Source organism: Trichosurus vulpecula, chromosome 8 (assembly GCF_011100635.1).
Source record: "Trichosurus vulpecula isolate mTriVul1 chromosome 8, mTriVul1.pri, whole genome shotgun sequence".
Taxonomy (NCBI): Eukaryota; Metazoa; Chordata; class Mammalia; order Diprotodontia; family Phalangeridae; genus Trichosurus; species Trichosurus vulpecula.
The window spans coordinates 46,333,169-46,349,264 of NC_050580.1; the positions used below are offsets into that span (position 1 = coordinate 46,333,169).

Sequence of the window (16,096 nt, forward strand, 5' to 3'; positions counted from 1 at the left end):
AAAAGCCTTCAAGAAAAACATGAGCTGGTCTCAGGCCATGGAAGAGCTCAAAAAGGATTTGGAAAAGTAAGAGAAGTAGAGGAAAAATTGCGAAGGAAAGTGAAAGTGAGACAAGAAAACCATGAAAAACAAGTCAATGACTTGCTAAGGGAGACCCAAAAAAATACTGAAGAAAATAACACCTTAAAAATAGACTTACTCAAATGGCAAAAGAGGTCTGAAAAGCAATGAGGAGAAGAATGCCTTGAAAGGCAGAATTAGCCAAATGGAAAAGGAGGTCCAAAAGACCACTGAAGAAAATACTACCTTAAAAATTAGATTGGAGCAAATGGAAGCTGGTGACTTTATGAGAAATCAAGATGTTATCAAACAGAACCAAAGGAATGAAAAAATGGAAGACAATGTGAAATATCTCATTGGAAAAACCACTGACCTGGAAAATAGATCCAGGAGAGATAATTTAAAAATTATTGGACTACCTGAAAGCCGTGATCAAAAAAAGAGCCTAGATATCATCTTTCAAGAAATTATCAAAGAAAACTTCCCTGGTATTCTAGAGCCAGAGGGTAAAATAGAAATTGAAAGAATCCACTGATCACCTCCTGAAAAAGATCCCAAAAAGAAAACTCCTAGGAATATTGTCGCCAAATTCCAGAGCTCCCAAATCAAGGAGAAAATACTGCAAGTAGCCAGAAAGAGACAATTTGAGTATTGTGGAAACACAATCAAGATAACACAAGATCTAGCAGCTTCTACATTAAGGGATCGAAGGGCTTGGAATATGACATTCCAGAGGTCAACAGAGCTAGGATTAAAACCAAGAATCACCTACCCAGCAAAACTGAGTATCATGTTCCAAGGCAAAATATGGTTTTTCAATAAAATAGAGGACTTTCAAGCTTTCTCAGTGAAAAGACCAGAACTAAATAGAAAATTTGACTCTCAAACACAAGAATCAAGAGAAGCATGAAAAGGTAATCAAGAAACGGAAATTGCAAGGGATTTACTAAAATTGAACTGTTATGTTTACATTCCTACATGGAAAGATGATGTGTATGATTCATGAGACCTTAGTATTAGGGTAGTTGAAGGGAATATGCATATATATGTATGTATATGTTTATGTATATATACAAGTGAATGTGTATGTATGTATATATTTATGTGTATATGTATGTATGTGTGTGTATGTGTATATATATATATGTGTGTTTATATATGTATATATATATGTGTGTGTGTGTAAAAGAGAGAGAGCAGACACAGGGTGAGTTGAAGATGAAGGGAAGATATCTAAAAGAAATAAAATGAAATTAAGGGATGAGAGAGCATCATACTGAGAGAGGGAGATAGGGAGAGATAGAATGGGGTGGATTATCTCGCATAAAGGTGGCAAGAGGAAGCAGTTCTGTGGGAGGAGGGGAGAGGGCAGGTGAGGGGGGAATGAGTGAACCTTGCTCTCATCAGATTTGGCCTGAGGGGGAATACCATACATACTCAGTTGGGTATCTTACCCCACAGGAAAGAAGAGGGAGGAAGATAAAAAAAAATAAAAGGGGGGGGATGATGGAGGGGAGGGCAGATGGGGGTGGAGGTAATCAAAACAAACACTTTGGAAAGGGGACAGGGTCAAGGGAGAAAATTCAATAAAGGGAGATGGGTTGGGAAGGAGCAAAATGTCGTTAGCCTTTCACAACATGAGTATTGTGGAAGGGTTATACATAATGATAGATGTGTGGCCTAGGTTGAATTGCTCGACTTCTTAGGGAGGGTGGGTGGGAAGGGAAGAGGGGAGAGAATTTGGAACTCAAAGTTTTAAAATCAGATGTTCAAAAACAAAAAAAGTTTTTGCATGCAACTAAAAAATAAGATACACAGGCAATGGGGCGTAGAAATTTATCTTGCCCTGCAAGAAAGGAAGGGAAAAGTGGATGAGAGGGGAGGGGGATGATAGAGGGGAGGGCTGACTGGGGAACAGGGCAACCAGAATATAAGCCATCTTGGAGTGGGGGGGAGGGTAGAAATGGGGAGAAAATTTGTAATTCAAACTATTGTGAAAATCAATGCTGAAAACCAAATATGTTAAATAAATAAATTTAAATTAAAAAAAAACTGAGTGTCACGCTCCAAGGCAAAATATGGATTTTCAATAAAATAGAGGACTTTCAAGCTTTCTCGGTGAAAAGACCATACCTAGATAGAAAATTTGACTTTCAAATAGAAAAATCAAGAGAAGCATGAAAAAAAGTCCACAGAGAGCCAGAGAAATGTCAAGCCAAAATGATAGCCCCGAAGTAACTGAATTTATTCTCCTAGGACTCACAGATCATCCTAAACTACAGCATATCCTGTTTGTGGTTTTCTTTGTAATCTACATTCACACTCTGTTAGGAAATCTTGGAATGATCATGTTGATCAAATTTGAGCCCCACCTTCATAGTCCCATGTACTTTTTTGTTACTAACTTGGCTTTTGTAGATGTGTGCTATTCCTCCAATGCAGCCCCCCAGATGCTAGCTAATTTGTTATCTGAAAGGTAGACCATCTCTTTTGCTGGTTTCTTTGTGCAGTGTTACATTTTCATTCCTTTACTGCTCACTGAAGATTACATGTTGGCTATGTTGCCATCTGCAGCCCACTACACTATAGTGTGAAGAGGTCCAGGAGAGTCTGCATCTGCCTGGTTACCTTCCCCTATGTCTGTGGCTTCTCTCATGGTCTTTTCCAGTCTGTCCCGACATTTGACTTGTCCTTCTGCAGATCCAATATCATTAACCACTTCTATTGTGCTGATCTCCCACTCCTCAGGCTGTTCTGCTCTGATACCTACATCAAAGAACAAGACATAGTCATCTCGGCTGGGTTCAACCTCACCAACTCACTTGCCTTCATTCTCATTTCTTATGCCTTCATCCTTGGCAGCCATTCTCTATATTTGCTCTGCTGAGAGAAGAAGGAAGGCCTTCTGTATCTGTGGTCCTCACATGATTGCTGTTACTTTGTATCGTGTGACTATCTTCTGCATGTATGTGAGACCACCCACTGATAAAAGTGTTGAGGAATCCAAAAGCATAGCTGTGTTCTATACTTTTTTGAGTCCTGCACTGAACCCACTCATCTATAATCTGAGAAACAGAGATGTGAAAGCAGCTGTGAGGAATGTGCTCAGTAAGAATCCACTGAAGAAGATGACTTCAAATGTATTATAGACCCTACTTATTTGAACTAAATGGCCCTGTATTTGGAGACATTGGATAAATAATGTGTCTGGTGTGCCAAAGTCTCAGTTTCTACTTGACAGACAAGAAGGGGACAAAAACTAAAATTATACAAAAAACTACAGATTTGTTGTACATTTTAACCTCATTTCATATCAGATTTTCTGTAAGTAGTAAAGAAACTGCCCTAAACATCATTTTGGTTGGAGAGTCTATCAGAGAAAATCCAAATGCACATAGAGCCTTTTTATATTTCCTAGTGCATTGGAAATATTCCCAAAATCTGGATCTGACCACAGCACTCCACTTCTATAACTGTTATCTCCACACCATGAATGAGTTGAGGTCCAAAGAAGCCTAGACATAGGAGTCTTGTGGGACAGTCAAGAGAAGCTGGAAATTTTAAAAAGATAATTTTACCCTGGAAGGGAGTATGTGTGTAGACAAATGATAGATAGATAGGTAGATAGATGGATGATCGATAGAAGAAAAGAAGGGAGGAAGAGGGCAAAAAGAGAGAGAGAGAGAGAGAGAGAGAGAGAGAGAGAGAGAGAGAGAGAGAGAGAGAGAAGAAGAAGAAGAAGAAGAAGAAGAAGAAGAAGAAGAAGAAGAAGAAGAAGAAGAAGAAGAAGAAGAAGAAGGAGGAGGAGGAGGAGGAGGAGGAGGAGGAGGATGAGGAGGAGGAGGAGGAGAAGGAGGAGGAGGAGGAGGAGAATGGGATGGAGGGAAATACACAGTAATCATAACTGTGGCTCAGTCTCAAAAAAAAGTCTAAGGCAGGATTTTAAACCAGATCTTTCTGATTATAAGACCACTACCCTACCCAGTATAAGAAGTGTCTGTTCTGAGTATAGCCTGAATTAGATTTAAAATGTAATTGGGACATATGTGACAAAATAAATAAAAATACCATAGAAAACTGCAATAGACAACAGAATGGAATACTGTTAATATGTGGTTTTCTACATGACTGTGTGACTTTCAGGGATCCTTATGTATGGATTAGTGGCCCCCATTTCTACTTGAGTTTGATACTACTGGATTAAGTGACCTAACATCTGTTCCTGACTCTGAGATTCTGGGATTCTGGCATACAATAAATGTACTCTGTGGATGTAGCAGAAGTTGCTGATTTGGTGATTTCAGGATCAATGTCATAATTTATCACAGCCACACGCACTTCATTGACCAGGTAGGCTTATGTGACTATGCTGACATGGGACATGAACATTCCTACTACTGTCCTCCCACTGAAGGCCTGTATCACAATAGATTTTCTCTCCTGAAAGATAACTTTATTTGGTATCTGACTGACAACATATTTTGACATGTCTGGCCTTAGTCTTGCCTTACCTAATCACTTTGTATAATGTCTCCATGTTCAGCTGTATTCTTCCTTTATTTTCTGCTACCATTTCTTCTCACTGCATGCTTTGGAAATAATATTTTTGGTGAGGGAGTCAAACTGAAGACATTATAGAAGTAAGGAAGGCCTAAATGAGGTGTTGGAGTCCCTCCAAAAAACTTGTGGGAAAGTGAGAATCTCAATGGTGCCAAAAGGACCTGTGTACAATTTGGATAGGATCCAGAGATCTGAAGATGTCTGAATTCCTTTAGGCTCATCCTTCCAATGGAAATTTTCCCAAAGCAAGTTTGGAACCCCAAAGGATAGCATTTCATTGTAACTGAACATTTTGGCAACATTCTCCACAAATCTATGAGGAAGATTGCTGCCATAACTGAAATCTGGAAGATTTCTCTCGTCATAAAGCTGAACTTGTGGACAATTTCAAAGTGTCAGGAGAAACTAGAGACTTTGGGTTATTAATAGCACCCTAACCACTTCACGATTGGGCCATTCAGTATGTGAGAACAAAATTACTGAACTCCAGAGGTTGGTATCTTCTGTCCACAAAAGAGATTTAAGGCTTGTTAACAATTTTAGGAGAAAATCTCAAAGAGATTTCCTGGAGCTTTAATGCTTAGGCCACTTCTAACCAAATTAATATGAAACAAATTCATATTATGGGATTTTTAGCTTGTAAATAACCATGTAACATTCAAGTTATGCACAAAATTATTGATGCTTGAGGTTTTAATTTTCTCAATATTATTAGGTATTGTTAAACATGAAGAGTGAATAATTTATCACCCTTAACATAATGAAAAGAAGTAACATGGCAGAGTAGACAAAGATCTGGGCATTGGAGCCAGGAAGTTCTGGGTTAAAGTCCTAGCTCTGACACATACTAAGTGTGTGATCCTGCACAAGTCACCTAACATCTCCATGTTCTAGGCAACTCTCTAATGTTCTGAACTGTTGACTGGATGCCAATCTATACTAGTTAGAGACATTTCCTCACTGAGAATTCCCTACGCCATTCCAATCAAAGTCCAGGAAAAGGAATGAGATAATGCACTGTATAAAAGGAGCTCTGCAAATTTGAAAGCAGTATAAAAATGTCAGTTATTATTAGTAGAGTTCTGTTCTGAAGGAATGTGAGTTGTATAAATGTCAGAAAACACTGGCTGATGTCCCTAGAAGGGAGGAATAAATTTGAAAATCAATGAATTATCTTTCATTTACAATTAATAAAAAACTAATTGTTTCTTTAGCTAATAGGCCCTGCTTTTTTCCCAGGGCAAAATCATAAACAGAATTATAGACAATTTGGAACTATTGTAATTGCATACAATGTTTTTCTCTTCTATTCATCCACTTTTCTAATTTGGTACTGATTTTACCATTTGCTGTACCAATGATAAAATTGCAAATAGATAATTGATCCACAACATACTCCTACATCAGAAAATAGTCATCTTACCTCTGTTAGAATACAGTCAATTTTTTTTGCTATGCTGTTGATTGCTTGCCATCTCTCTAGGTCTTCCAGCTTCCTTCTGGAAGAATGTAAGCATAGCATTGTGGGGAGGAAACTGGATTTCGAGTAAAAGGTCCTTGTTTTGAATCCTAACTTGGCTATGTACCGTCTGTGTGACCTTAGCAAGTAATCTAACCTATATGAGCCTTATTTTCCTCCTTTGTAAAATGAGGGGTTTGGAGTGGTTTGCTTCTGAGGTTTCTCTGGATCTCTGGCTTTAAATTTGTGATTCTATGATATACTTGATAAAGTGCTTGACTGGAGTCCCTTCTACCTTTAAATTTAGAGTTTGTGAAGAGGAAGCTTAGGTGACATAGTGAATGTAGTACTGGACTTAGGATTAAGAAGCCTTGAATTCAAATCTTCCTCATATATTTCCTAACTGTGTGACCCTGGGTGAGTCACTTAACCCTTCTCAGCCTTAGTTTCCTCATCTATAAAATGCAGATAAAAATAGCACATATGAAAAGTGCTTCGAAACTCTTTATATAAAGATATTATTTATTATTACCATCACTGTTATAATTATCCCATGGCTCCACTTATTTACTCCCAAAGTCTCTCAGAAATAGATATCCATCATTTTAACACAAATACTCCACCAACAAAGCTTTCTGATTGAGAGGCATAGAATACTACCATCTCTGATTAAATGTAGTTGTGTATCATCTAAAGAGCAATAGAGAGATCTGTGGTGGGAGTAAGCTATGTAACACATTAGCAACTGACTTCATAAATGATGCAGTATAAAAGGTATCACTGGAGAGATTTTATGACTAATCAATAAAAATTTATTAACAGCAAACTCTGTGGCAAGCACTGTGCTTAGCTCTGGGGATACAAATAAGGCAAAAGACAGTCTCTGCCCTCAAGAAGCACAAAAAGAGTGTGGGTAGATCAGGATGGCCAGTGGACAATCCATTCCAGCAAATATTTAGGGAGGGAGAGAGGGGAGAGAGAGAGAGAGAGAGAGAGAGAGAGAGAGAGAGAGAGAGAGAGAGAGAGAGAGAGAGAGAGAGACAGGGGGAGAGAGAAGAGAGAGAGAGAAAAGAAGGAGGAGGAGGAGGAGAATGGGATGGAGGGAAGTACACAGTAATCATAACTGTGAATGTGAAAGAGATGAAAACACCCATAAAATGAAAGTAGATAGTAGAATGGATTAGAAAACAGAATCCAACATGTTCTTTAAAAGAGACACACTTGAAGCAGAAAGACACAGTTTAAATAATTGGTTAGAGCAGAATCTGTTATGCTTCAGCTAAAGATAAAAAAAATATAGGGCTAGCAATTTTGAATCAGAGAGAGCAAAAGTAATGATAATCCTAATTAAAAGAGATAATCAAGGAAAGTGTACCATAAACAGTGAAGTAATGCCAACAATTTTCAGGGTAAGTTTCTCTGATAAAAACCTCACCTCTCAAATACATTTGTAACAGAGTCAAATTTCTAAAAATTAGAATAATTCCCCAGTTGATAAATGGTAATAGGATATGAACAAGTATTGTTCAAAAGAAGAAATCAAAGCTACCTGTAGTCATGTGAAAGGTTTTATATCACTATTTATTAGAGCGACATGAATTAAAACAGCTCTGAGATATTACCTCACACCTTTCAGAAATGACAAATCCTGGAGGGCAGGAGAGAAAATAGATATATTAATAACCTGTTGATGGAGTTATGAAATTGTCCAATCATTCTAGAGCAATTTGGAACTGTGTCCAAAGCACTATAAAACTGTGCATACCTTTTGACCCAGAAATACCACTACTAAGTCTGTACCTGTAGATATCAAAGGAGAAGGAAAAGGACCTACATGTACAAAAAATTTATAGCATCTCTTTTGTGGTGGCAAAGAACTAGAAATTTAGGAATCATCAATTGGAGAATAGCTGAACAAGACATGGCATATGATTTTAATGAAGTACTATAAGAAATGATGTGGGAAGGGGGAGGGTTTTGGGGAAAAAATAAACAGGTGAAGGTCTACATGAACCAATACAAAGTTAAGTGAATAGAACTGGGAGATCAATGTGCACAGAAACAGCAATATTGTAGTGATGATTAATTGAGAAAGACTTAGCTGCTCTGATAAATATAATGATCCAAGACAATTCCAAAAGACTCATGATGAAAAAGAAATAGTATCCATCCCTAGAGAAAGAACTGATGAAGTCTGAGTGGAAATTGAAGTATAATTTTTCACCTTTATTTTTGCATCGTGGCTCACATTTTGCACGATTTTCACATATATAATTGACATAATTTTGCTTGCCTTCTCAATAGGTGAGGGAGGGATGAGAAGGAGGGAGAGAATTTGGCATCCAAAATTTAAAAGAAAATGAATGTCGAAATGAATAAATAATAAATTTATTTGTTTTAAAAGAAGAGGTAATTCTGGTGCCACGAATGCAAAATGAGGAAGCAACCCCCTGAAGACCTCTAAAATTCCCCTGCAAACAACTGGAAAACAATCTCAGAATTGATCTAGGAGTCATGATAAAAAAAAAAGCCTGGACAGTATCTTTCAAGAAATCATTAAATAAAACTGCCTGGGTATATTAGCACCAGAAGGCAAAATAGAAATTGAGAGAATCTACTAATCATGATCTGAAAGAGATCCCAAAATGAAAACTCCCAGGAACATCCTAGCCAAATTCCAGAGCTCACAGATCAAGGAGAAAGTATTGCAAGCAGCCAAAAATAAACAATTCAAATATTGAGGAGCTGTAGCCAGGATTACACAAGATTTGATACCTTCCACATTAAAGAACTGTAGGGTTTGAAATATGATAGGCTAGAAGACAAAGGAGTTAAGATTACTACCCAGAATTAGCCACCCAGAAAAACTGAATATAATCTTTCAGGGGGAAAATGGATAGTTAACAAAATAGAGGACTTTCAAGTATTTCTAATTAAAAGACCAGAGCTGAATAAGAAATTTGACCTTCAAATACAAGACTCAAGGGAAACCTTAAGAAAGGTAAAAAAAAGAAACAAGAAACAGAAAACATAAGACATTCAATAAGGTTAAATTGTTTATATTTCTATATGGCAATATAATATTTGTAACTCTTAACAACTTTATTACTGTATGAGCAATTAGGAGCATATGTAGATGGAGGCTGTGGATATAAAGTGACTTTAATGGGATGATACCTTCCAAAAAAACAAAATAACGGAGTGAGAAAGAAAATTGCATTGTAAGTAGAATGAGGATATTGAATGGGGGTAAATTATCCCACATAAAAATAGCATTAAAAAAGCTATTATAATGGAGGGGAAGATGTGTGTGTGGGGGGCAGGCAAAGCTTAAACCATATTCTTATCAAAATTGGCTCAAAGAGGGAATTATGTACACACTCAGTTGGATATAAAAATCTATCTTACCCTATAAGGAAGTAAAAGGGGATGGTGATAATAGAAACGGGAATACATCTGATAAAAGGGAGGATTGATTGGGGAAGGCAGTGATCAGAAGTAAAACACTTGTGAGGAAGGAAAGAGTGGGAGGTAAGAAACAGGGGATAAAGAAATGAAAAAGCACGGAGGGAAATACAGAGTTAGGTATCACAACTATAAATACAAATGGGATGAACTCACCCATAAAATGGAAGTGTGTAGCAGAATGTATTAAAAACCAGAATCCTACAATATGTTGCTTACAAGAAAGGCATTTAAAGTAGAGAGATACACACAGTGTAAAGATGAGGGGCTGGAGCAGAATCTATTGTGTTTCAGAGAAAGCAAAGAAAGCAGGAGCAGCTATCATGATCTCAGTCCAAGCAAAAGCCAAAATAGATCTAATTAAAAGAGATAAAGAAGGAAACTAGATCTTGCTGAAAGGTACCATACACAATGAAGTCATATCAATACTAAACATATGTGCACCAAATAGCATCTAAATTTTTGAAGGGGAAGTTGAATGAGTTGTAGGAGGAAGTAGATAATAAAACTATACTAGTGAGGGTCCTCAACTTTCTGCTTTCAGAACTAGATAAATCTGACAAAAACACAATCAACAATAAGGTAAGGAAGTGAATAAAATTCTGGAAAAGTTAGATGTGATAGATTTCTGGAGAAAATTGAATGAGAATGGAAGGGAATATACCATTTTTTCAGCAGTAAATGGCACCTACACAAAAATTGACCATGTATTAGGACATAAAACACTCAGAACTAAATTCAGAAAAGCAGAAGTATTAAATACATCCTTTTCAGATCATAATGCAATAACATTATATTCAATGATAGACAAAGGAGAGATTAAAATTAATTGGAAATTGAATAATCTAATCCTAGAAAAACAAACCAAGTATGTCAAAGAACTAATCATAGAAACAGTCAATAATTTCATTAAAGAAAATGACAACAATGAGAAAATATACTAAAATTTATGGGATGGAGCCAAAGCAGTACTTGGGGAAAAATTTATATCTCTAATTGCTTATGTCAATAAAAATGGAGAAAAAGTAGTTCAATAAATTGGGCATGCAAATAAAAATAGAAAAAAATTAAAAATCCCCACTTTAACACCAAACTGGAAATCCTGAAAACCAAAGGATTGATTTAAAAAAAAATTGAAAATAAGAAAACCATTGAACTAAGGAATAAACCTAGAAGTTGGTTTCATGAAAAAATACATAAACCTTTGGTTAATTTGATTAAAAAAAGAAAAGAAGAAAACCAAATTACTAGCATAAAAATTAAATAGGTGAATTCACAAATAATGAAAAGAAAATTTTTAAAAAAAATTGTTAGGAGCTATTTTGCCCAATTCTATGTCAATAAATTTAACAATCTAAATGAAATGGATGGATATCTACAAAAACATAAATTGCCCAGATTAACAGAAAAAAAATACTTAAGTTACTCAAGCTTAGGAAAGGAAATTGAGAAAGCTATCAATGAACTTCCTAAGAAAAAATCCCCAGGACTGCATGGATTCACAAGCAAATTCTACCAAACATTTAAAGAACAATTAATCTCAACACTATGTAAATTATTTGGAAAAATAAGCAAAGAAGGGAGTCCTACCAAGTTTCTTTTATGACACAAATATGTGCTGGTAAACAAACCATGTACAGCCGAAACAGAGAAAGAAAGCTATCAACCAATTTCCCTAATAAATATTGATGCGAAAACTTCAAATAAAATGCTAACAAAGAGATTACAGCAAAATATCACAATGGTCATACGCTATGACCAGGCAGGATTTATACCTGGAATGCAGGCAGGTTCAATATTAGAAAAATTATTATCATAATTGACAATATCAGTAACCAAACCAACAGAAATCATTTGAGTATCTCAACAGTTGAAGAAAAGCACTTGAGAAAATACAGCACCCATTCCCATTAAAAACACTAGAGAGCGTAGGAAATGGAACTTACCTCAAAATAATAAGTAATATTTATCTAAAACCATCAGCAAGCACTATCTGTAATTGTGATAAGCTAGAAACAAGGATGGCCAGTATCAGCTCTATTATTTAATATTGCACTAGAAAAGTTAGCTATATCAATAAGAGGAGAAAAAGAAACTAAAGAAATTAGACTAGGCAATGAGGAAACAAAACTATCACTCTTTGCAGATGATATAATGTTATACTTAGAAAATCCTGGGAAACCAACTAAAAAACTACTTGGAATTACTAACAACTTTAGAAAAGTTGTAACATAGAAAATAGACCCACATAAATCATTAGCATTTCTACATATTACCAACAAAGTCCAGTAGCAAGAGACAGAAAGAGAAATTCCATTTAAAATAACTGTAGACAATATAAAATACTTGGGAGTCTACCTACCAAGGCAGATGCAGGAACTATAGGAACACAACTATAAAAATACTTCATATAAATAAAGCAACTGGATCTAAGCAACTGGAAAAATATTAATTGCTTTTGGGTAGGCAAAGCCAATATAATAAAAATTACAATTTCACTTAAATTAATCTATTTATTCACTGCCATACCAATCAAACTATCAAAAATTATTTTATAGAGGGGGTGGAGCCAAGATGGAGGCTGGAAAGCAGGGGCTTGCCTAACACTCTCCCCCAGGATCCTCCAAACACCTATAAAATGTCTCTGAACATATTCTAGAGCTGCAGAACCCACAAAATAGCAGAGGGAAGCAGGGCTCCAGCCCAGGACAGCCTGGATGGTCACTGGGTAAGGTCTATGGCATGGAGCTGGGAGCAGAGCCTGGCATGGGCTGTCTGGAGCAATGAGACTGGGAGCTGGGCGGAACAGGCCCTAGCACCCTGAATCAGTGAGCTGTGGCAGTTACCAGACTTCTCAACCACAAACACCAAAGACAACAGAGAAGGTTAGTGGGAAAAGCTGCAGAGACAGAGTGAAAGGAGTTTGAGGTTTGGCCACCACCCCAAGGACAGTGGCGGTGGTGCAGCTCTGAGGACAGAACTATAGCTGCAGTTGCTTCTGGCCCCAGGCCCACCTGGTGGGAGGAATTAAGTGGCTGATCAGAGCGGGAGTACAGAGCCTGCTTAAGATCTGAGTTGCAGTCCAGGTTGGAGGTTCTTGGGGGAGGAGGAGTGCTGGTGTGGCAGAGCTTGCTGTACAGAAATAGCTCTGAAAACAACAGCACAGCCCCTCAAGTTTGGAACAAAATACTCTCTACTCTACAAACAGTCACACCCCGATGAAAAACTCAAGGGTCAAGTAGTTGGCTGGGAACATGGCCAGGCAGTGAAAACAGACTCAGATTTAGACTCAGGCTTTGGAATCTTTCTTTGGTGACAGAGAAGACCAAAACATACAGCCAGAAGAACTCAACAAAGTCAAAGAGCCTACATCAAAAGCCTCCAAGAAAAACATGAACTGGTCTCAGGTCATGGAAGAGGTCAAAAAGGATTTAGAGAAACAAGTTAGAGAAGTAGAGGAAAAATTGGGAAGAGAAATCAGAGTGATGGTAGAAAATCATGAAAAACAAGTCAATGACTTGCTAAAGGAGACCCCAAAAATACTGAAGAAAATAACACCTTAAAAATAGACTAACTCAAATGGTAAAAGAGCTCTGAAAAGCCAATGAGGAGAATGCCTTGAAAGGCAGAATTAGCTGAATGGAAAAGGAGGTCCAAAAGACCACTGAAGAAAATACTACCTTAAAAATTAGATTGGAGCAAGTGGAAGCAAGTGACTTTATGAGAAATCAAGATATTATCAAACAAAACCAAAGGAATGAAAAAATGGAAGACAATGTGAAATATCTCATTGGAAAAACCACTGACCTGGAAAATAGATCCAGGAGACATAATTTAAAAATTATTGGACTACCTGAAAGCCATGATCAAAAAAAGAGCTTAGATATCATCTTTCAAGAAATTATCAAGGAGAATCTCCCTGATATTGTAGAGCCAGAGGGTAAAATAGAAATTAAAAGAATCCACTGATCGCCTCCTGAAAAAGATCCCAAAAAGAAAACTCCTAGGAATATTGTTGTCAAATTCCAGACCTCCCAAATCAAAGAGAAAATACTGCAAGCAGCCAGAAAGAAACAATTTGGGTACTGTGGAAATACAATCAGAATAACACAAGGTCTAGCAGCTTCTACATTAAGGACTCAAAGGGCTTGGAATATGACATTCCAGAGGTCAACAGAGCTAGGATTAAAACCAAGAATCACCTACCCAGCAAAACTGAGTATCATGTTCCAAGGCAAAATATGGATTTTAAATTAAATAGAGGACTTTCAATCTTTCTCAGTGAAAAAACCAGAACTGGATAGAAAATTTGACTTTCAAACACAAGAATCAAGAGAAGCATGAAAAGGTAAACAAGAAAGAGAAATCATATAGAGAAATCATAAAAGAGAAATCATGTTTACATTCCTACTTGGAAAGATGATGTGTATAATTCATGAGACCTCAGTATTAGGGTAACTGAAGGGAATATATATATACATATATATATATATATATATATATATATATATGTATATATATATATAAATATGTGTGTGTGTGTGTGTGTGTGTGTGTGTGTGTGTGTACATACATACACACACAGAGGGCACAGGGTGAGTTGAATATGAGGGGATGATATCTAAAAAAATAAAATCAAATTAAGTGATGAGAGAGGAATATATTGAGAGAGGGAGAAAAGGAGAGATAGAATGGGGTAAATTGTCTCGCATAAAAGTGGCAAGAAAAAGCAGTTCTGTTGGGAGGGACGAGGGGGCAGGTGAGGCAGAATGAGTGAATCTTGCTCTCATTGGATTTGACCTGAGGAAGGAATAACACACACACTCCCTTGTGTATCTTACCCCACAGGAAAGAAGGAGGAAGGAGATAAAAAAGGGGGGATGATAGAAGGGAGGGCAGACACAGGGAGGAGGTAATGAAAAGCAAACACTTTTGAAAAGGGACAGGGTCAAGGGAGAAAATTGAATGAAGGGGGATAGGATAGGAAGGAGCAAAATACAGTTAGTCTTTTACAACATGAGTATTGTGGAAGGGTTTTGCATAATGATACACATGCAGCCTATGTTGAATTGCTTGCCTTCTCAGGAAGGGTGGGTGGGGAGGGAAGAGGGGAGAGAATTTGGAACTCAAAGTTTTAAAAGCACATGTTCAAAAAAAGTTTTTGCATACAATTAGGAAATAAGATATACAGGCAATGGGGCATAAAAATTTATCTTGCCCTACAAGAAAGTAAGGGAAAAGGGGATGGAGGAGTGGGGTGACAGAAGGGAGGGTTGACTGGGGAAGGGGGCAATCAGAATATATGCCATCTTGGAGTGTGGGGAGAGTAGAAATGGGGAGAAAATTTGTAATTCAAACTCTTGTGAAAATTAAAGCTGAAAACAAAAAAAATTAAATAAATAAATAATGATTTTAAAAAGAAAACAATTATTTTATAGAGCTAGAAAAATAATAACATTCATCTGGAAGAATAAAAGCTCAAGGATATCAAGGGAATCAATAAAAAATGCAAAAGAAGAAGGCCTAGCCCTACCAGAGAGCATTACAAAATAGGTAAAATGGATAATTTTGATTATATAAAATTTAAAAGTATTTTTGCACAAAACCAATGCAACCAAAGTTATAAGGAAAGCAGAAAACTGGGGAAAAATTTGCAACAAGTATTTCTGATAAAGGTCTCACTTATCAAATATATGGAGAACTGAGTCAAATTTATAAAAAAAGAAGTCATTCCCCAACTGATAAATGGCCAAAGGATATGAATAGGCAGTTTTCAGACAAAGAAATCAAAACTATCTATAGTCATATGAAAAAATACTCTAAATCATTATTGGTCAGAGAAATTAAAACAACTCTGAGATACCACCTCACACTTATCAGAGTAGCTAATATGACAAAGAAAGAAAAATGTTGGATGTTGATGAGGATATGGGAAAACTGGGGCATTAATGCACTGTTGGCAGAGTTGTGAAATGATCCAGCCATTCTAGAGAGCAATTTGGAAATATGCCTAAACTAGCTATAAACTGTGCATACCCTTTGTTCTAGCAATACCACTACTAGGTCTGTATCCCAAAGAGATCACAAAAAGGCAAAAGGACCCATATATACAAAAATATTTGTAGTAGCTCTTTTTGTGGTGGCAAAGAATTGGAAATTCAGGGGATGTCCATCAGTTGGGGAATGACTGAACAGGTTGTGGTATATGAATGTAATGGAATAATATTAATCTATAAGAAATGCTGAGCAGGCAGATTTCAGAAAAGCCTAGAAAGACTTACATGAACTGATGCTAAATGAAGTGAGAAGAAGCAGGAGAACTATGTACACAGTGACATCAACATTGTATGATGATCAACTCTGATAGACTTAGCTCTTTTTGGCAATACAATGATCTAAGACAATTCCAAGACTCATGATGGAAAATGCTATCCACAACCAGAGAAAGAACTATGGAGTCTGAATGCGAATGGAAACATAACATTTTCTCTTTTTTCTCATGGTTTTTCCCTTTTGTTCTGATTCTTCTTTCACAACATGACTAATGTGTAA

General features: G+C 36.7%; 1 pseudogene; it reads left to right on the forward strand.

The window, feature by feature from the left end:
- Nucleotides 1-2,267: 2,267 nt before the first annotated feature.
- Nucleotides 2,268-3,209, forward strand: LOC118829501 (annotated as a pseudogene).
- Nucleotides 3,210-16,096: the final 12,887 nt, after the last annotated feature.